This window comes from Dama dama, chromosome 26 (assembly GCF_033118175.1).
Source record: "Dama dama isolate Ldn47 chromosome 26, ASM3311817v1, whole genome shotgun sequence".
Taxonomy (NCBI): domain Eukaryota; kingdom Metazoa; phylum Chordata; class Mammalia; order Artiodactyla; family Cervidae; genus Dama; species Dama dama.
Window position 1 is genome coordinate 45,472,929 of NC_083706.1, and position 22,972 is coordinate 45,495,900.

The following is a 22,972-nucleotide window of genomic DNA, read 5'->3' on the forward strand; positions in this document are numbered from 1 at the left end:
ACTACCGCTTTACAGTCATGATATCTAGTAACATACGTTTGTCACATTTGTTCTTCACTATGGTCTTGGCTATTTTTTACCCTTTGAATTTTTATATAAATTTAAAGATCAACTCAAAGTCCACAAAATTAAATGTGCAGTGATTTTTTTAATTGGGATTTTATTTGACCTACAAATCTACTAAGGAGAATTGATATTTCTGCTATATTGAGTCATTTATGTGATATAGTTACGTCTTCTTTCATTTCTTCCAATTTTCTAAACAGCATTTTGTAGTTACTTTTTTTTTTTAGGTAAAAAGGTTTTGTGCATCATTTATCAGATTTGTTATTATGAATTTGGTGGTCTTGATGCTAATAAATCATATTTTTAATGTCTATACTCTTTTTTGCTATTTTATAGAAATACAATGATTTTTATACATCAACTTTATATCCAGCAGCTTAAATAAATTCATGCATTAATTCTAATAGTTTAACCATAGAGCGTTTACCTGCTGTGTAAACAATCACGTCACCCATGGATAACAGGAGTTGTGTTTCTTCCTTTCTAATCATTGTTATGGACTGAATTATGTCCTTCCAAAATTCACATGCTGAGGAGACCGCTGAGCAGAACAGAGGGGGTCTGCCGGAAGCCGTGCAGCAGAGCTGGGATGTTTCAGACGGAGGGCCTTTAACCCAAGCTGGACCCCGAGGAGATGAAATGAAAGATGTGCAAGGATGTGATCTCCTCTAGATGCAAATTCCTCATCTTTGTGGCCCTGCTGCAAGTCACTCCTGTTACTGGACAGTGTGTGAAGAGTGCACATCATGGGTAAATGCATGATGCAAAGAGCCTGGTTACAGTTTCTGCTCCTGTCTGTGAATGAATGGGCCCAGAAGGATGTAAGAGACTCTTTAAATAGATGAAAAAATTCTATTTGTTAAGAACAAGTTTGGCTCTGGTACCTGAACTTTATAACTAAAAGATAAAACAATTTGGGAAGTATCAAGAGTCATTTTATGGCCATGGTACTCCATCATGGCTGTGATATTCAGCTTCCATGAAAGCTGGTGCAATTGTACATGATGTCAAACTCCATTTTCTAGCAAGTATTAATTGTAACAGAATGATATCTGCAATGGTGCTGTCTTGTGAGTCATTTCTGTGTACTTTTTCACTTCTGTCTGGAGGATATTTGTTGAAGAGTTCCTTTCCATTAGGTAGGTTTTATGGAAACCAGTGCACAAGCATGTCCTTTAAGCACGAAATCATTAGTCTATATTTTTAATAAATGTACCAACTAAGAAAAATAGAGCTTTTGTTTTTCTTAACTCGCTTTTTGCTGCAACCCAACCATCACTGGTGAGACTACTATAATCTTGTGATTATTACAAACTGCAGTAAATTGAGTTTGTCTTGTTTTGGACTGGAAAAAAATTATTTTTATAAGCTGAAATCCTAACCACAAATACCTCAGAATATGACCATATTTGGAGACAGGGCCTTTCAAGAGATAATTAAGTTAAAATGAGTAGAGATGGAGAAGACTCTTGATAGTCCCTTTGACAACAAGGAGATTAAACCAGCCAATCCAAATGAAATCAACTCTGAATATTCACTGGAAGGACTGTTGCTAGAAGCTGAAGCTCCAATACTTTGGCCACCTGATACGAAGAGCCGACTCATTGGAAAAGACCCTGGTGCTAGGAAAGATCGAGGGCAAGAGGAGAAGGGGAGACAGAGGATGAGATGGTTGAATGGCATCACTGACTCAATGAACATCAGTTTGAGCAAACTCAGGGAGACAGTGAAGGACAGAGAAACCTGGCGTGCTGCAGTCCGTAGGGTGACAAAGCATTGGACACAAGTTAGCTTCTGAACAACAACAAAAGGGTGGACCCTTATTCAGAATGACTACTTATCAGAAGAGCTTAGAACACATGTAGAGAGGAAAAATCTGTGAAGACACAGAGAGAAGATAGATATCTACAAGCCAACCCTGCCAACACCTTGACCTTAGACTTTTAACCTCCACAAAAGCCACGCATGGAAAGCAAATGTGCACTTACATCGTGCTGTAATACAATAGTTTTAAGTGGATGTATTGGTTTGTGAAATCATCACCACATCATTTCCATCACCCTAACAAGTTTCCTGGTGCCTGTTTACAGTCAAACCCCACCCCCACACTCAGTCTCAGGTAACCACTCATTGTCAAACCTATAGATTTTCCTTTTCTAAACATTTTATATAAGTGAAATCAAACAATACATAGCCTTTTGCATCTTACCTTTCTAACTTAGCATAATGTTTTTTGATATAACATTCCTCAATGCTATAACATGTGATGTTGTCTAGTCACTTAGTCATGTCCGACTCTGTTACCCCATGGACTGTAGCCCACAAGGCTCCTCTGTCCATGGGATTTCCCAGATAAGAATACTGGAGTGGGTTGCCATTTCCTTTTCCAGGGGATCTTCCGTAGCCAGGGATCAAACCCGAGTTTCCTGCATTGGCAGTCGGATTTTTTACCATTGAGTCATCAAGGAAGTCCCACTATACCATGTAAGAGTAGTTTATTCCTTTTTATTACTGGATTGCCTTTCATTGTATGGATATATTACATTTCCAACAGGCACATGGAAAGATACTTCACATCACTAATCATCAGAGAAATGAAAATCAAATGAGTTATCACTTCACATATGTCAGAATGACTATCGTCAAAAAGACCACAGATAACAAATGTTAGAGAGGATGTGGAGAAAAGGAACCCTTATGTACTATTGGTAAGAATGTAAATTGGTATAGTCACTGTGGAAAACAGTATGATGATTTCTCAAAAAACTAAAAGTAGAATTACCATATGATCCAGCAATTCCACTCTAGGTTACATATCCAGAGAAAATGGAAACATTAATTCTAAAAGATACATGCACCCCACTGTGTATAGCAGCACCAGTTACAATAGCCAAGAAATGGAAGCCACCTAAGTGTCCATCAGCAGGTGAATGGATAAAGATTTGATATACAGATATAGATTTACTAGAATACTATTCAGCCCTAAAAAAGAATGAAATTTTGCCATTTTCAACTTGGAGGGTGTTATGTGTAATCAGACAGAGAAAGACAAACACTATGTGATATCAGTTATATGTGGAATCTTAAAAAAAATCTAATGAATATAACAAAAAAGAAACTGACTTAGAGATATAGAGAACAAACCAATGGTTACCTGTGGGGCAAGAGAGGGAGAAAGGCAATACAGGGATAGGAGATTAAGAGGTACAAACTACTATGCATCAAATAAATAAGCTACAAGGATATATTATAACCAGCACAGGGATCATAGCCAATATTTTATGATAACTGTAAATGAAATATAACTTTAAAAACTATGACTCAGTATTATTACATACCTCAAACCCTTATATAATATTGTACATCAGCTAATACCTCAACTAAAAAAACACTATTACCGTTCAATGTAAGTGCACATTTGCTTACAATGGGTGACTTTTATGGTATGTAAACTTATACCTCAATAATACTGTAGGAAAAATAACCAACACAGGATTAGAAGTAGGGACATAGAGTTAAAATAAGTTAGATGATGGGTAATGGTGTTCCATTATGCTATTCCTTCTACTTTTATGTATGTTTGAAATTTTTCTAAGTTAAAGCATTAATAAAGGTAATGAGAGATTAAACTAAAATTTCTTTATAAAGGCATATTTTATTAAATACTTAATATAATTCAATTGTTATACCTATATTTACTTTTCAAGCCATTCCATTAAGTGTGGGAATATTCAAGAGAAACTTGGCCAAGGAGATGCAAATGACCGACAGGTTAGCCAGATCTGTATTTATATGTTGCATCCAACATCCTTAACTGACTTCAAAAATCATGTCAAGAAATCATGACGCTTAAAGAGACTTAAAGAAGTCACCATATGGCCTCTGCTTCTAAAAAGTTTCACACAATAACGTTATCTTTTTAAATATTCAGAGATGCACATAGAAGAGTTATTTAAAATCCCTTTGGTATCTTATTAATTGTTGTTATTTTTGATTGGTCACTAAGTCACATCAGACTCTTTGTGACACCATGGACTGTAGCCCACCAAGCTCCTCTGTCCATGGAATTCTCTCTGGAGTGGGTTGCCATTTCCTTCTCCAGGGGATCTTCCCGGCCCAGGGATCGAACCTGCACCTCCTCCATTGGCATGCAGATTCTTTACCACTGAGCCACTAAGGAAGCATTTTGTTAATTTATTAACCAGTTGTGTTAATAAATTCCTTGCTTTGATCTACTGACAGCCAAGTCAATAGAACTAAGTTGTGCACCCATTATATGTCTGGCTTTCAATAAAGAGAAGAGGCTCATGTAGGAAAATTACTGAGAAATTAAATACATGTATTGTTAGAGAGATTTTAAGAGACTTTTTTTCTGAAGCTATTATGATACTGGATTGTTTCATGGGACAAACATACCTGAACCAGTGGTTGATAAGCGGAGAAAGGGATTTATTTTATTTGTCTGAAGGGTTTGCCCTGGAATAGTTGGCAGTAAGATAGCACCATCTGTTGGAAAGATGCAATGTCAATCATCAGTTAAGCATTTTTGATACATGAAAAAAATGTTTGTCTTTCCAAAGTGCTTGATAAAGAACCATGTTAGGATTAGAAGCCACAAGTTCAGTGGAACAAGTAATAATTTGTGTTTATATATCACAGCCCCCATGGAAACAGCCTACTTGTATAAGCTGGGCTGTTAAACATACACAAAATATAAATTATTTTATACATAATAAATAATTATATATAATTCATGTATTGTTTATATATAATATATAAAGTCTTCATTAATTGTTGTAGCCTTGTAGATCTCTTTGAAAGTTACCACCTTTACTTCCTCCCACTTCTTTAAACTCTTAAACAATTCCACTTGTCACACAGAATCTGTTCGCCTAACTTCTTGCGAATTTCTGATTTAGATAATTCCTACAAACCACGACCAGATTTGAAGGGACTCAATATTATTTTGCACAGTATATTAAAACCCTCATTCCAAAACAAACAAATTAAAACATAAATAGACACTTCCATTTCAATACCAGTTCTTAGGAAAGATGATATGTTTATTTTGTATTTTGAACAAAATTACTGGCCTATTACAATGCATTAACATCTAAACGCCAGAGTACCTGATCTTCCCACTTGAGTTCAGTAAGTAAAAGAAGGAAAGAAAATGCATTATCACTAGTCACGATGATCTAGAAGTCCATCTTTTAGATCCAAATTCTCTCCTCAACCTTTCAAGGTCCCTGAAAACTCAGTGCTTCTAAAATCACTTTCTATGATAAAGATAGATAAAACTTGGGTAGTTCCAACCGTGAACACAGAAAGTTCTCCAGTCATTTTCTGAATGATATAAACCATTATGCAAAAAACCTAGTAGCTTCTGTCCTTCAAATTTATGATTCCTAAGCTTACAGTTAGTTTTGATAGGAAATGTTGTAGATGAGTCAAAGTACATTTACTACAAAAAGTTGAGGCATCTTTCATATTGTAGAAATACTCTATGAAATTTTACAGATACTGTTTATAGTTTCTGGATCCAACTTGCTAACCATTCTCTAACTGCTTGCAGTTGTGAACTTTCAGATGCTTGTAGATTCCTCTGTGCAGTTATCCACTTGATTCAGCTTAGGAAGAACCAGCTTGAAAGAGTCAAGGAAGAGTTGTCAAGGGGTGTGCTTTAGCATGATCTAAAAATGGAGACCTGGGGTGGGATGTCTTGTGATAATAGGAAAGACACAAAAATGAATGTAGAGTAGCCAACTCTTGCAAGAAAATCCTAACTCTAATCAGAGATGTCAACCATTTGGAGCATATAGCGTTCTCCCTCTGCTAGACAGATATTGCTACTCAGTAAGAAGTGAGCCTTAATCTAACTTGAGAATCTAGTTCAACAAGTGCTAAAGAGCTGTTGTGTCCAAAGTGGACAGATAAGATTGGGGTAGGAAGAAAATATCAGATTGCTTATTTCTAGTTTTAATTTCTATTTTGTCAATGATTTTCAGTATATGCAATAGGTACTGTATATGTTTAGTTGCTCAGTTGTGTCTAATTCTTTGCCCGCCAGGGTCCTCTGTCCATGGAATTCTCCAGGTAAGAATACTAGAGTGGGTTACCTTTCCCTTCTCCCAGAGCTCTTCCCAACCCAGGGATCAAACCCAGGTCTCTGCATTGCAGGCAGATTCTTTACCATCTGAGTTACCATGGAATAATTAAATATATATTGCCATTTCTTCCTCCAGGGGATCTTCCTGACTCAGGGTTTGAACCCATGTCTCTTGAGTCTCCTGCATTGACAGGCAGATTCTTTCCAACTGCACCACCTGGGAAGCCTATAGGGATGTGAAAGTAAATAAGTTATATGTTTTAGCAATAGAAGTAAGAAATCAAAGAAGTTTGGAGTCTGCTGTTCTAAGGTGACATGAAGTAGCCTACCCCTTCTCCAGGGGCTCTTCCTGACCCAGGAATCAAACCAGGGTCTCCTGTATTGCAGGTGGATTCTTTACCACTGAGCTACTTGGGAAGCCTTCCTTTGCTTTGGTTCAGTTTCAGGTGTGCACGGTCACCTGAAGTTTTTCCTGTCTGTCCGTTGTCCTTATACTTTGGGATGTGACTTTCTATATTTACCCACTTGCTGGTCAGCTGACCTGACAGAATCATGCGTGTTAACGAAGCCTCTCCAGGGTGGGCTTCTGCCCCCATCTGCCTCACTAACAAGAAAAGCAATTCTGTGGTTCAGGTTTGGGAGCAGATGGAAGGGCAGAACAGTATTTGGAGAAAGGAGAATTTGGATCACACTCTTCAAATCCCTGTGTTCACAGCCCATAAACAGGGAACACTGGCTAAGCCAGTGTGAGACATGAGCTGGAAGCCTGGGCCAGACCCAGGAAACAGGCAGGCGTCAAGCTCTGTACCAGTCACTGCTGGAAGCAGAAATAATAACCCCAGCGACTCCAAGAAAGCAAAGGAAAATAGTGTTTCTTGTTTCTTTCTGTAAGGGATGGAAAATGTATCTTTGGTGTCTGCCTGCCAAAGGAAACTTCTATAGTTTACACTGCTGGCCTTGAGCAGCAAAATGTCAAAGGAGTGAAGGAGATGTGCTTGTTTGATTTTTGAATGATCACCGGCTGGTTAAGAATTCCTGGTTTTGTGATGCGGTGTCCTGTCGTCATTTGTTTTGTTTTTAACGACGTGGAAAACGTGCCATTTTCAGGGAGGAGGGTCTGGATGAGAGGGAGGTTCATGGAAAAGAAATCAAAACAAGACTGGAAACTCCCCGAATGTTCAAGCATCTCAAATCACATGACCGCAGACGCAGCGGCAGCTGAGGAATCAAGGCGGCCTTTCCCGTGAATCATGTATTTCTTTGTGATCACAACAGCGCTTCCTGTCCCAGTCAACAGTGCATTCAGGGTGGAGTTCACAAGAAAATCTGTCTTAGTCACGAGATATCAATTTTCAACTCTTTAATACAGACAGGCCACATCCCTGGAAGAATATTGTGTCCAGAGCTTGCCAAAAAGGTTTTTGAAGAAGCCTTGAATCTTATGTCCGGCACAGAAGGGGTTACAAAGTTATTAATAATTCAAGGCACGTCCCCTGCCCGGAAAGAGCTGCTGGAGGCCTTCTGGGAAGGGTGGCCCTACTGAGAACTGCGACGGGAGGATGAAGCCGAGAACCACAGCGAAAGGCCTTGGACCTGGAGCGGTTTCAAGAGCCCCCATTGAACCATCAGTCTCTCCGGAGCCAGACCCGCTGAGCGCATCCACTCCGCCTGCCGGTCCTCCGGTTTGCTTTCTCAGCAGACAAGGGCAGGATAGTTCAGCTGTCACTACAAAGGGCCGGTCTCACAAGCATTTGCCTGCCTGGATGACAAAACGGAAGCTGGGAGGGCTCCCTGCCCAAAGTACCGGGCCCCTCACCTATTATAGCATCTGAGATACTATAGAGAGTTCTTCCGGTAGGCAGTGTGATCAAACAGAAAGAGCCTGGACCCCAATTTCAAGCAGACTTTAACTTAAGCCTCAGCACTTCTGCACACCATGGACCTTTAGCAGGCCACTTCTGTGAACCCTTCTTTCCACATCTGTTACCTGAGGATAATGTCTGTTACCTGAAGATAACATATGTGAAAAATGGTGAGACAACAGGAACTTAGAATATACTATTTCCCTTCCTATCTTTTCTGAGTCTAGTTGGGTAAACATACCAGAGCTGAGTGACATCCTAAGCTCTTATGTTGTGGCAAATTGGAAGTCCCTGTAGGGAAATTAATTACTACCTTCAGCTTTCATCCACATATTGGTACTCTAACCACTCAAGAATGTAATACCTTTGGCAAAGACATCTCTGTTGTGGTTTTCCCCCCTTATTGTCATCATCTTCTCACTTCATTAGACCATCCCAGAGACCAAAGACTATCTCTTATTCACTTTTGTATTCCTGACACATGGCCTAGAAGGTGCTCAATACGTGTCTGCTGGATGAATGAATACATATATGGAAAGGATTTCTAGGAAAAAAAGAGTCAAAGGGAGGCCATGTTAGTTAAAGGAGAAAGGAACCCAGGACTAAGAAGAGGAAGGGGAGAAAGCCCCCAAACAAAACCTTTTTTTTTTTTTTTTTTGCCTAATCTAAACTTTTATCCAGAATAAGAACTGCTGCTGCTCACTATGCAAAACAGCTAGGACATGGGAGCAACCTAGGTGTCCATCGCCAGGTGAATGGATAAGGAAGTTGTGGTACATATACACAAGGGACTATTACTCAGCTATAAAAAGGAAGGCATTAAAAAAAAAAAAAAGGAAGGCATTTGAGTCTGTGCCAATGAGGTGGAGAAACCTAGAGCCTGTTATACAGAGTAAAGTGGGTCAGAAAGAGAGAGATACTGTATATTAACACATATATATGGAATTTAGAAAGACGGTACTAACGCTCCTACATGTAGGGCAGCAAAGGAGACACAAGCATAAAGAATAAACTTTTGAACTCAGTGGGAGAAAGAAATGGTGGGAAGATTTGAGAGAATAACATTGAAACATATACATTACCATATGTAAAATAGGTATCCAGTGGGAGTTGGATGTATGACGCGGGACACCCAAAGCCGGGGCTCTGTGACAACGTGGAGGGGTGGGGGGAGAGGGAGGGGGTTCAGGATGGAGGGACACATGTATGCCTATGTCCGATTCATGCTGATGTATGGAAAAACCATCACAATATTGTAAAGTAGTTATCCTCCAATTAAAAATGTTTAATAATTGCCACTGCTGCTTTACAGAGTTGCTACATCACTCCTCCAACTCCCCTCCCCCCCGGACAACCCCCTGCAGGGTCATGGGTGCTGCTGCCACTAAGGGTGATGATACTGTGGAGTCGGACTAGGAAACCACCTTTTCTTAAAATGACTTTGGCAATTTTTGCAACTGTTTTGCTGCTGAATTTAGGAAGGCCTTTAAGCCACACCTGCTTTCTAAGCCACACCTGCTTTCAATATCTTGAACTACACAAACTGCAGAACAGGTAGGACTTATAATACAAATCCAGGCTCACTGGGGATGGGATGAGTGCCTGAAGGGGGCATGCAGCATCTCTCTCAGGCTTCGTGAGCTTTCCCACTGCCCCTCTGGGTACCAATGCATCAGCACAGGCTAACCTGTGCCCCATGTCAAGTTCCAAAGCCTCATTTTATTTCTGATGGTAACTTCTGCAGTCAGACATTACATCCCGAAACAAAATTTAAAACAAAGCTTCCCACCTGTGATCAGAATGATTTTTATCTCCACCTGAGTCACAGATCAATGTGGTCATATTTTAAACATGACCATCTCATGGACATGCCCTGCATGCAGGAACTGGAATTCTGACTTCCCTCTCTGACCACCACTTCACTTTAAAACTCAAGTGCTGGGAGGCAGGATGGAATAGAACATGTGATGGAATCAGTACCCCTAAAGTTCAGGGACTTGAAAGCCCCAGAACTTTATTTCTTACTCACGACAGAAATTACATACTCTGATGCCGGTTGCATGGCTCTCTCTCAAGGGGTGAATCAAGAACATATATATTCTATGGGACTTCCCCTGGTGATCCAGTGGTTAAGAATCCATCTGCCAAATCAGGGGCCACGGGTTCAGTCCCTGGTCTGGGAAGATTCCACATGCCGAGGGGCAACTAAACCCAGCACCACAATTACTGAAGCTCGGATGCCTACAGCCTGTGAGCCTAGTTCCCACTTGCTGCAATTAGAGAAAGCCTGAGCAACAAACACCCAACACAGCCAAAAATAAATATATAAATATTTTAAAAAGAACATGCACATTCTATACAAATTAGTGGTTTCAAGCTATCTCCTATTGAGGCTTTTACAAACAATCCTGCATCTTCCAGGAGGGGAAGGGGGCAATAGGGAGGAGGAAGAGAATGGAAGCCGGATATCTCTGGGTAATTTTTATAAGTGACCTTTATTAAAAGTCTATGTAAAAAAAAAAAATGACCATTGTCTCAGTGATGGAGTTAGGTTTGCTAACCAGGGAGAAGGCAGATGGACAATGGGTGAGTGAATGCATTTGTGATCCAGTGTGTAAAGTCTTCTTGGGAAGGTTGTCTAGTGATGACACGTTGCAATTTGGACCTGGCAATGCAGTGGACGTGAAATTCAGCCCGCACCTTCCGTCCTCAAGCCTCAGTGAAGAGTGAGTGAGATTTTAGAGAGGTCCACACTCCACCCTGTGTGGCTCAGTGGCCGTTAGCAATAAAGGTTTTTATTTATAATGAGAAAGAGTTGAAATATGGAAGGAAATGATAGAATGACAGGATTTCCTGTAAAGTGCATGCACAAAGCAATAATACACAAGGTGCCTTTACAAACAGCTCTAATAAGTTTTACGTGAACGCCTGACATGACCTTCCATGCTTCTGAGTTACTTCAGTTACAGTAACATCAGAGACAGAGGCCAAAGCATTTACTCTAAATTTAAATTTACCATAGATTCAAATGATGTCCTAGTAATGGGAATCAGTATATGAAAATCAATGCATACTTCATGTTCAGATACATTCAGAAAAGCTATGCACAGGCACACACACGGGGTGGGGCGGGGTGGGGGGGGTAGGGAGAATACCAATGCCCTGATCTCGCTTTCTTTAAAAATGTTACACTCAAGGAGCATCAGCAGACTGGTGCTCGGCAAACTGTGGACTTCATTAAGCAATTAAGAAATGCAACTTGACAAATCAGCATTCCTAAAGCGTCTGGGAATGACTTCGCTGAGGTTTTCCCAAATAATTAACAAGTCCAACACTTTTCCCTTAAGAGCCAAGAACTTGGCAGAATTAAAGAATCATTTCATTAGTTGACTTTTAAGATTCACGGAGGTCTCATTTATAAACATATTTGTATGTAAAATTTTTTGTTGTTCAGCTGCTACGTCACGTCCGACTCTTTTTTACGTTTAAAACGTATTAGGTTTAAATTATTAAACTTTTAGAAATAAAGGGTAGATCATCTTATTCCAGTCTGCACTCTCAAAGCTTTTTTTCCTTCTTTTATATTACTTTAGTCAACTGATTACTATCAAAGAAAGCAATTTCCTAAAACATTTTATTCTACTCTCAGATGATTTTCCAGTACTTTATCTGGAACAGATATCTGGATGTTGCTTCAGCACCCACATAGGAGTAACTGGAAGGCAAGACATTGATGAAAGGGGCCAGGTTAGAGTAAGGATAAGGGTAAGCCTTAGGGTCTTGATGGATCAGAATAACATGAATCGCTATTCAGAATGCATGTCCGGGGCTCACTCTCCGAGGCTCTAGTTCACTACAAGCAGCGTGATGGGCACACATGTCTTTGCCACGGGGACCGTCCGAACACTCGCGCCGGGTCTGGGGTTCACCTCCTTCAGATGTGCAGAAGTAGCCAGCATTGCGCATGCCTCCGCCGACATCACTCCTGGCCCCGCCTCTTTCCTCCCCACGTTGTCTACTCACCTGCGTTTCCTTATTTTCAGTGGCTCTTGATAAATGATGTGTATCTTTGTAAGAAGGCTTGAATTCCTTTCATTATGCGGATAATTTTAAGTAAGTGAATAAATAATGATGCTGCTGGGCACGCTTTCCCCTAGGCAGAGTTTCTATTCGGTATTACAGTTCTGTCCTTTCCATGACCCTTTGGCTCACTACGGAATTCCACCGTTGTGGTTGCCTCCTCACACCCTCAACCCTGTTCTCTGGCAGAGCACCTCAGACTCGTCATTTATACTCAGAATAAACTAAAATCAACATACTACCCCTCCCACGGGTATTTGCTTTTTCTCTAATTGCAAACTAAGATGTACTACCTCAATGGATTTTAGATATTGAAGCAATGGGAGAAAATAGAGAAAATCATCATGAGCCAAAAGGTGTCTTCTCAAAATTGCAAAATAATCTCACCCACATAGGATTATTTTTTGCTTGTGACTTTTTTTTTTAAAGATCTTTCTGATGTGGACCCTTTTTAAAGTCTTTATTGAATTTGTTACAACGTTGCTTGGGTTATGTTCTAGCTTTGGGGCCAAAAGGCATCTGGGATCTTGGCTCCCCAACCAGGGATTGAACTCTCAACCCCTGCATTAGAAGGCTAAGTCTTAGCCACTGGACCACCAGGGAAGTCCCACTTGTGATAGTTTAAAGAAAAACGCATTGTCAGGTGGGTCCTTTACCACTCGAGCCACATACCCCACTGTGTGATTCCAGCTGGACACCTCAGGAAGATAATGACAATATCTGAGGACCTACTGCTCAAGTGTCCAGTCCTAGCCCTCTCCAATGAATAATCACTTCATGGTGTTTTATGACTGCCTGCCCAATCACTGTAGGTCGTTAATCCAATGCCATCCTTGTGACTGCACATCCATTCACAACAACTGGACTTCCCATGATAGCCAGAACCACCCCATTCATAGTGCTAGGATATCTTCGTCTCCCTGGAATCTTCATCTAGATGGTATGAGGTGACGAGCACAAATGTGAATCCCCCCCTTTTGTAGAATGGCTCCCCCATCCTTGTGATGAGTCATCTGTCCTCCACTTATTTCTGCCAAAAAGATTGCTAAGAGACTAATTTTTATCACAGAATGATAGAAACTACAAGGACTGTCGTGTCGGAGAAGACTCTGGAGAGTCCCTTGGACTGCAAGAAGATCCAACCAGTCCATCCTAAAGGAAATCAGTCCTGGGTGTTCATTGGAGGGACTGATGTTGAAGCTGAAACTCCAATACTTTGGCCACATGATGCTGACTCATTAGAAAAGACCCTGATACTGGGAAAGATTGAGGGCAGGAGGAGAAGGGGATGATAGAGGGTGAGATGGTTGGATGGCATCACTGACTCAATGGACATGAGTTTGCGTGAACTCCAGGATTTGGTAATGGACAGGGAGGCCCGGCGTGCTGCGATTCATGAGGTTGCAAAGAGTTGGACATGACTGAGCGACTGAACTGAACTGAACAGGGATTGTACTTATTCTTGTAATAAAAATGCTGACAGTTGTTGAGATTTTTACTTCCTGTCAGGCAGTGTTCTCATTTCTATGATGTAGGTACAATTGTTCACATTTTAAGCCTAGGAAACTAAGTCACAGGAAAGTTAAATAACCTGATCAGGGCAAAAAATTTAGGAAGTGACAAATCCTGTGTTTTAACCCTGGCTCTGACTCCAGAGCCTTTGCTCCAAACGACTAAATTATGTAGCTTTCAGTATAAAACAACACGTGAATGCATATCGATAAATCCATAAAATAGGCTACAATCATTAAAATTTAATTCTGGTACATCTCTTCACAGGGAAGAGAACTGAACATCACTGATGAATTTGAATATTCTCAGTACTTACACTCTCACTTTTCTTCCTTCTAATTTCGTATTGTCCAAATGGTATTCTGAACTTTTATACATTCAATTAAAAAGAACATTTCCCAGGCTTTTTCGCTAGAGGTCACTCTCCTGTGGGGTATGGTTGTCTTATTCAATGTGTCCAGCAGGTGTCACCAGAGTCCCACAGATCCTGAGGTTGCTTTTTCCCACCAACTACACTTCACTGACACTAAAATAAAGCATCTCACTTCTGTCAAGAGAGGTTATGCTGTTTATTCTTTTAATAAAGTTTGAAATAGAACACAGTACTTGGTTGTCAAGATGTCTGTCTGTGTTAGTTGTTCAGCGTGTCCGACTCTGAAATCCCATGGACTATAGCCAACCAGGTTCCTCTCCATTCGATTCTCCAGGCAAGCATGGTGGAGTGGGTTGCCATTTCCTTCTCCAGGGGATCTTTCAGACCCAGGGATTGAACCCAGGTCTCCTGCATTGCAAGCAGATTCTTTACCATCTGAGCTATAGTCTACCCCAAACTCAAACACAACTCACTTATCTTCTGACAACACAAAACAAAGGAGGATATCTTGCTTGCCATCACAGGGTAAGTGGAGGGAAAGATAAGAGGGCTAATTGATAGGAATGACAGCTCAGACTGGGTTCAGGGTTGTTTTCTCAATAGCTTTCACCGAAAACCACACGATATCTCAGATCAAAGACAACAAATGAGCGCTTCCATTGTTCTCTCAACAAGGCGTTCCCAAGTGCCAGCTTGGGCTGCTGCAACCAAACACCATAGGCTTAACAACAGAATTTATTTCTCAGGGTATTTCCTGGATACCAGGAAATTCAAGATCAAGTTGCCAGCCAATTCAGCTCCTGGTAAGGACTGGTCCTGGCTTGTACACAGCCGCCTTCTCGATGCGTTCCCACCCAGGAGAGAGAGGAAGCGGGCCCTCTGAAAGCTCTTCTTACTAGGGCACCGATCCTGTCCTGAGGGTCCTGCCCTCATAAACCTCATCCTTGTTGTTCAGTCGCCCAGTCATGTCTGACGCTTTGCGACCCCATGGACTGCAGCACGCCAGGCTTCCCTGTCCTTCATTATCTCCTGGAGTTTGTTCATACTCATGTCAATCGAGTCGGTGATGCTATCCAACCAACTCATCGTCTGTCGCCCACTTCTGCTCTTGCCCTCAGTCTTTCCCAGCATCAGGGTCTTTTGCAATGAGTTGGTTCTTTGCATCAGGTGGCCAAAGGGTTGGAGCTTCAACTTCAGCATCGGTCCTTCCAATGAATATTCTGCCAAGGCCCCATCTCCAAATACCACCTCATTAGAGATTAAGGCTTCAACATATCAATGGGGGGAGGGGCAGAAGGGACACAGTTCAGTCGACAGCACCATGTTAAGGGGTCAACAGAGGTGGTCAGTGCAGCCCGGGTCAAGTGAGGGCTTGACTGTGTCAGAGGAGCCCAGAACACACGTTCACGGTCTTTTACACCATGTATGAAGGAGGCCAGGTCGTCCTGGAAGGACCAAGCCTATTACCCTATAAGGAGCGTCTTGCAGCACCAAGTATTTGCTTTCGAGTTCTGGCCCCATGCCTTGAGCATACCTACAACAGTTCGACCCACACTCTACCTCTTGGACTTGACTTGATTTCTCTGGAGAGCTATCTCAGTTTATCACATCATGGGCAGATACGGCCTAGATGAGACATTCATGGAGGCCCCTTGTCAACAACCCCCAGAGTCTGGTGAATGTCACCCTATTCTATTTATTGCTCATGTCATAAATACATAAATATGACATTCCAAGGACAAAAGGCTCTCCAGTAAGGATGGGCATGGAGATGATCATTAACATCTTTTTTTGGTTTTTATTAAGACAGCTGAAATAACTAAAACTTCTGTCCTGGTCATGAAGACTCTTTTACCTGAGGCAGTATCTACCCCACTTATCAGTGCTGTGTCTTAGAAGAACCAAGAGCTAAGAAAGACAAGATCAAGACAATCAACAAGGGCTTCCACGTGTGTGTTCACTCATTTTAGTTTTAAAAACGTGAAGCATATTAAAACATATATCTATGTATCTTGAAATATTAAGATGAAAGAGGAGAAAGCCCTAAGGAAAAGTGGACTTTTTAGGCAGGCTGGGATACTGAGAAAAGACCGTTCATAGGTAAAGGGTTAAAGGGACTGGAGAACTCACCCAGAAGACAGAACACATTTCTGGACTATCCCGTGCCCATCTTTTGAGTGGACTTTTCAGAGACTATCTCTTTTGTTTGAACTGTCCTGTCTATTTATAAATCATATTCATCATTTAAGGGTAAATTCAAATGGTTCTACCATTGTGAAATATTCCCCAACCTCCTCAATCATGGTCAAAATCAACAGCTCTGCCCTCCTTCCATATATGTGACAATCAGCCATCAGGAAAGAGCTTGCCTAATTAAATCACTCAAGGTAAATAACTCAAGGTATAGTGCTGAGAAACACAGGCTCCAGAGCAGACTCCAGTGTTGATGCTTGCTTCTTCCACATTCTAACTCTGTAGACTTGTTCAGTAGCTCAGTCGTGTCCAACTCTTTGTAACCCCATGGACTGCAGCACGCCAGGCTTCCCTGTCCTTCACCATCTCCCGGAGTTTGCGCAAACTCATGTTCATGGAGTCGATGATGCCATCCAACTATCTCATCCTCTGTCACCCTCTTTTCTTCCTGCCCTCAATCTTTCCCAGCATCAGGGTCTCTTCCAGCGAGTAAGCGCTTCACATCAGGTGGCCAAAAGATTGGAGCTTCAGCTTCAGCATCAGTCCTTGCAATGAATATTCAGAGTTGAATTCCTTTAGGATTGACTGGTTTGATCTTGCTAGGCAAGGGACTCTCAGTAGCCTTAGATATGTCATTAAACTTTGTCCTGATTCGTTTGATCATTCATAAATGGAAGTTACAGTATATTCATCCTGTTGGGTTATTGTAAGAATAAAATGATATAAAATATGAAAAAAAAAAAAAGCCTGGCATAAAGCAGTCCACAATAAATGTTAACTTGTATTAACTCACCTAGGTTAATTGGTCTTCACCATATATTATTAATAGAATCACCTGGGGAGCTTTTGAAAAAAATACTGATGCCCAGACTCCACCCAAGACATATTTTTAAAAAAAGATTCTGGATTCTGAATGTAGCAACTCAGGTAATGATATGCTTTGGCCTCTCTAAGTAAGCAGCTCCCCTAGGGTTGGGAATCATTGCATTATATTGTTACCATTGACAACAGAAACTACTCATCTTTTCATTTCCATCACTTGGGTTAACGTTGCACATATGGGAGAAATCAATAATATTTGTTAAACTGAACTAATATGAGAAGATCCAGAAGGACATCAAATCAAAATATATCCTCAAGGCACCTCCCAAGACCTCAAGATGGTTTTAGATGCCACTATTTCCCAAGGCCACACCTATGTACCCAGGAGTAGAAGGTTTACCAGAGTACATTAAGGACATTCAGGGAATAAGGAAGGGAGGAAAAACACTGATCAGGTGCAAAGTTTTCCATACCAAAAATTTCATACCAAACCCAGAATTTTTACTGATGGAATGCTAACAATTGTAAGGCTAAGTTAAACCCTCATTTGGAGGACTTCAGCATAGTAAAGACTACTGTCCAGTCTCCAGAACTATTTACTAGTCATTTCCTGATTCTTCCTGCAGGATCGGCTGTACTCCGAACAAGCAAAAGGTACTACACCAGGATGACGGATGGCTGATAAAGCTAACTAGCTCAACAGAAAAATGCTAAACTATCAAAAATTAAGGAAAGATAAAGGACATGGATTTTAGGAGCTGAAAACAAAATAACCCGGAGTTTTCCCTCAAGAATTTAGAAGCTATTAGGACTATTGAGGGAATCACAGGGGGATTTTTATACCACTTCACAGAGGATAGATGATGGGAATCATGCAAACTGGAAAGATAAAGGCTCAGATGGCTGAAATCAGGAGCTATTGCGAGGCCCTCTTCTTTCTTGTGTGTCTGCTTTGCACAGTTTATTGTAACCACAAAGGAGACAGTATTGTGAATCACTGTGTTGTTTTCGAGTGTTCATTCACCTGACTATCCCCAATTCAATAGAGCTCAGCTTTAGTATTACAGAATTTTGCTATAGATTTACTTGCAATCAATCAAAAAGCGTTTATTAAGTACCTACATACTCGGAGCACTGTGCTAGATACTTCAGAGATCGGATTACAGACATGATACAAGCTCTCACGTGTTTCATAATATCAATAATTCAACCACAAAATGGTTCAGCTAACAGCTCAGAGCTTGAACAGACTGTGATAATGCATTTACCACTTTGTGCTTACATGGCAATTTCTTTGGCTCTACGCTGAGGGAATTCCAGAGTGTCTCAGACCAAGCACCACTTATTATAATCCTGGAGATGTATTTCAGTGGGAACACCAAAGACCATACACTTCTTTTCCCCTCACCTGAAAGCTCTATTAACGGCTGGCCATGGATATGCCAACCGAGTGAGTAAATCAGAAGACTATACGTGACCTGAATGAAAGATTATGCCTAATAAACTGATGGAGAGCTATCGCATTATTGTCTGCAGTGAATAAACATCCAAGCTCTTTTACTCTTAACCCCGCGGCCTGTACCACCTCCCGGTCCCCTTGCAAACCTCTTCATTATCTTCACATGATCACCAGCCAGAGGCAGAAATCCAGACTTCCCTTCTAGAAAGTGAAAAGTATCAAGTGAAACTCTGGATGCTGTCATTCTTCAGCATCTTCTTGTTTTCCTCCTAAGTCTCTAAATGTAAGCTGCTGGAATCTGGGGACCTCAGATGGCACGATTTCTTTTTTTTGGCATGATTTCTATTTAGTCACTATGGGGAAGAATTTCAGAGTAAGGAATAGGGAACGAACAATACAATTACTTGGCAATGAATCATTTTATTCAAATCTAAATCATGCTCATTGGGTGTTGCTGTCCTAGCTTTCTTCAATAATTTAAAACTTGTAGGAAGCCCCCATCTAGTATCTTCTAGTGACCTGTGGGTTCTTCGTTCTGCCTCAGGTGTAAATTGTAACTTAAATCATGGCTAATCAGCTCGCCAATCTGGAGATGTGGGTGTAGTCAAACTTGGTCGGGTGGATCCTTCCTGTGGCCATGACCTAGACTTTAATATAGACCATATATTCTCCTTTTAATCATCTGAGAGCATCAAGGGGGCTCAGATCCACCTCCTCACTGTTGGAATCCCTTACAGATTTGTTTCTGCCTTCTCCCATTTCTAGCCTAAGTCATATCTGCCTCTCCTTTTTCCTCTGATTTTCTTATGAGCTATGACTCAATTGTAATTTACAAATGAAACTTTAAATATATTTGCATCTACTTGTGACTACATATAATAATCAAGACACAGAACATATCAAAAAGAAAAAAAAAGCACGTTTACTTACAAGAGTAATTTTTAAACACACACACAGGGACTTTTCTGGCAGTCCAATGGTTAAGACTCAGCACTGCCGATGTACAAGACACAGCTTAGATCCTAGCGGGGGAATTAAGATGCCACAATCCACACTGCTCGGTCTAAAAAAATAAGTAAATTTTTAAAATTTAAATACACACACACACACAGACACACACACACACACACACATGCAACAGTGGGGAAAAAAATCTGTCTTTTCAATAAATGATGCTAGGTCAGTTAGGCAACTAAATGGAACAATAAAAGTTTTCCATACCTCACACCATTCACAAAAATTAATTCCAGGTGGATTATAGATCTAACTATGGAATATAAAGCAATAAAGTTACTAGAAGATAGCAGAGGAAAAGATTCATTACCTTGGGATAGAAAAATCTTTCTTAAACAGGATACAGAAAACACTTTCAATTGAAAAAAGTGATAGAAAACTTATACTTCATTAACTTTCTGCTTTTCTTTTTTTTAACTTTTTAAAAGTTTTTTTCATGTAGATCATTTTTTTAAGTCTTTATTGACTTTGTTACAATATTGCTTCTGATTTATGTTTTGGTTTTTTGGTCATGAGGTATGTGGGATCTTTTCTCCTTGACCAGCGATTGAACCCGCAGCCCCTGAATTGGAAGCACAGAGTCTTCCCTGGACCAACAGGCAAGGCCCAATAGGATTCTATATTTGCAATGCAAGATACACTAGCTGAATAGTAGAAATGAAAATAGTCTCTTTAGCCTCAATGTTCTGAAAGTTTACCTTGCTGTGGTTACGTGTTGGCTTTTGCATTCATTTTGCTGGGCTTCCAATGACTCCTTTGAATCTGAAGATGTACACTTTCACTCTGGGAAGTTCTCATTTCCCCATCCCTGTTGTTTCTAATCTCTCATTTCAGGTCCATCTCGAATGTCCCATACAAGTTGTGGACCGCACAAGCTGCACAAAGACAGACAACCCACCTATTGTTGGACCCGCTGCAATGATTCTCTCACCCTTACCTTATTTTTTCCATCTGGTTTTATTCAACTTCCTGAGATTTCTCTTCAGCTTCCCCCCACCCCATCCTCAGGTATTCCATAGCATTTTTGTTAAGAAAATCTTTCTTCTTATCTGATTGTCCCTTTTTCAGGGTATCTTTCCCTTGTATTACAAACCTAGAATTTTAAAGAGATTAGTCATTAGAGAAAAATAAAATCATGTTCTCTTATGTTTCCTGTGTCATTTGTTTCATCTCAGATCAATTTTCCTGCTTGCTATCTTGTTCTTCCTCATTCATTTCCATGATCTTCAGTCATCATAATTAAGACTGGAGAACCAGAAAAGCTGATGGGATGGTCTGAACCTATGGCTGAGTCTGTCAACTGGCAGGTGTTGCTTTAAGATGGACAGGGAGGAAGCCCCATGTTCCAGAATGCCAAAGGTGCCCTGATTCTGCCCAGACACTTCATCTTCTCCTCCAGATTGTGTCCACTTTATTTAACGTCTCCAGGAAAAAAAAAAAAGAAGAAGAAGAAGACCCTCCATTATTCCTCACATTTTCACTGCTTTTAGCATCCGCTACCTTGCATAGTGGGGCTTCCCTGATGGCTCAGTTGGTAAAGAATCTGCCTGCAATGCAGGAGATCCAGGTTTGATCCCTGGGTTGGGAAAATCCCCAGGGGAAGGGAATGGCAACCCACTCCAGTATTTTTGCCTGGAGAATCCCATGGACAGAGGAACACCGTGGGCTACAGTCCATGGGTCACAGAGAGTCAGACACAACTAAGTGACTAACACATACACACTCTGTGCATGGTGTCTGCAAATTTTGAGTGTCTGCAACATTCAGCATGGCCAATTGGCCCTCTTTTGACAGCAACCCTATATACATTGTTTCTAGGCGATGGGCCACCTAGTCTACATGACCAGCTGTTGTTTCATATGTTTTCCATTTTACCTAATAGGTTAGAATCCTTGTCCATCTTTCCTCTCCTTTGCTGTGATGATTTTACACATTTTTTCATTATTAGAAGTTTTCATTGGGATGTAAGAAAGAAAAGTTAAAAGGCGTGAGCTCATCTCATCCACTTGAAACCAGAAATCTCGAAATTAGTTGGAATATTAAAAGGAAATTTGTATCCCAAACTAGACTACATTATTTACACATCATTAAGGTAACATGTTGGAACTTCCTAATTTATAATCCATCATGTAATGAGCGCAAACAAATAGAACCTAAACTTTTTGTGATTTTATGTAGAGAAGAATACTAGGAAATGAGAATAGTGCCTGAAGAAGGGGAATCCGCAAAGACACCGGAGAGCTGCTCAGAAAATCAGGTTTGGAAAGAAGACAGACAAACCGTCAAACAGCTTTCCTTAGGTTTGGCCTCACTGGTTTTCAATCCTATAATGACACCACACCTAGGAAAAATATTTTTATATGATTTTGGAAGTTTCTTTTTTTTAATATGGAAAATATTATAGAGGTTCTCGGTTACAAGGACACTTAGGGATCACTGTTGATTTCTAATTTCCATTCATTCACAATCTATTTACTGATGACTTCTTACTGTTGGACAAGTGCAACTAAATGCTCTAGATACCAAAAAGAGCAAGACCAATAAAAACCAAAAAACAAACAAACAAATTCCGCCCTCACATTCTAGACCTATAATTGTTTTGCAGTATTATGGTAAAATGGAGAGATTAAAATAGACACATTTACCTCGAGAGGTGCCCTGACACCATGGAAGAGGAAGCCCTGAAGTTTGTCTTGGGAAATAATTGTGGTCTCCCCAGGTGGCTCAGTGGGAAAGAAGCCACCTGCCGAAGCTGGAGCCGCAGGAAACACGGGTTCAATTCCTGGGCCAGAAAGATCCCCTTAGAGAAGGAAATGGCAACCCACTCCAGTATTCTTACCTGGAAAATTCCATGGACAGAGAAGCCTGGCGGGCTAGAGTCCACGTGGCTGTGAAGAGTTGGACAGGACTAAGTGACTGAACACACACATACACACACAAGGAAATAATTGTAGAGGCAATAATATTTCAACCTCAGCTCAGAAGAGCAGGAATCTGCAGTGTGTAAGCTGGGACGGACATACCAAACAGCACTGGAGAAACACCAAGTGTTGGGTGAGCATGTTACAGTTGCAGACTTACAAGTGGTTTGATACTTCTGGAGCATGAAGTGTAGCAAGAGAAGAATTCTATTTGGCACTACATATAGCAAATGCAAATTAGTGTGATATGGGCCGTTGCTGTCACAAAAGCATTTACAAAGTAGATTGTTATCAATGTATAAAAATACTTTGAAAATAGTACAGAAACCCTGGCATTTCCTCCTAAGCCAAACTGATATTTCAGCTTCTTTAAAATCTCCTTAGGTTATCTCTTAAGTTTCCTTTATTAATAGCAAATCATCTGGCACAAAAACAGAAATACAGACCAATGGAACAAGATAGAAAGTCTGAAGATACATCCACTCACCTATCTTTGACAAAGGAGACAAAAATATACAATGGAGAAAAAACAGTCTCTTCAACAAATGGTGCTGGGGAAAC

At 40.7% G+C, this 22,972-nt stretch overlaps 1 long non-coding RNA gene across 6 annotated transcripts; it reads right to left on the reverse strand.

Annotated features, from left to right (window-relative positions):
* Nucleotides 1-205: 205 nt before the first annotated feature.
* Nucleotides 206-22,575, reverse strand: LOC133047138 (uncharacterized). Of its 6 annotated transcripts, XR_009690671.1 has the most exons (5): nucleotides 22,330-22,575; nucleotides 20,189-20,365; nucleotides 19,407-19,539; nucleotides 4,483-4,572; nucleotides 206-861 (listed from the first exon to the last, which is right to left on the reverse strand). It is a non-coding gene; the product is annotated as an uncharacterized LOC133047138 (long non-coding RNA). The 6 variants fall into 6 exon arrangements; XR_009690670.1 differs by lacking the exons at nucleotides 206-861; nucleotides 4,483-4,572 and adding an exon at nucleotides 5,164-6,401; XR_009690673.1 differs by lacking the exons at nucleotides 206-861; nucleotides 4,483-4,572 and adding an exon at nucleotides 13,852-14,410.
* Nucleotides 22,576-22,972: the final 397 nt, after the last annotated feature.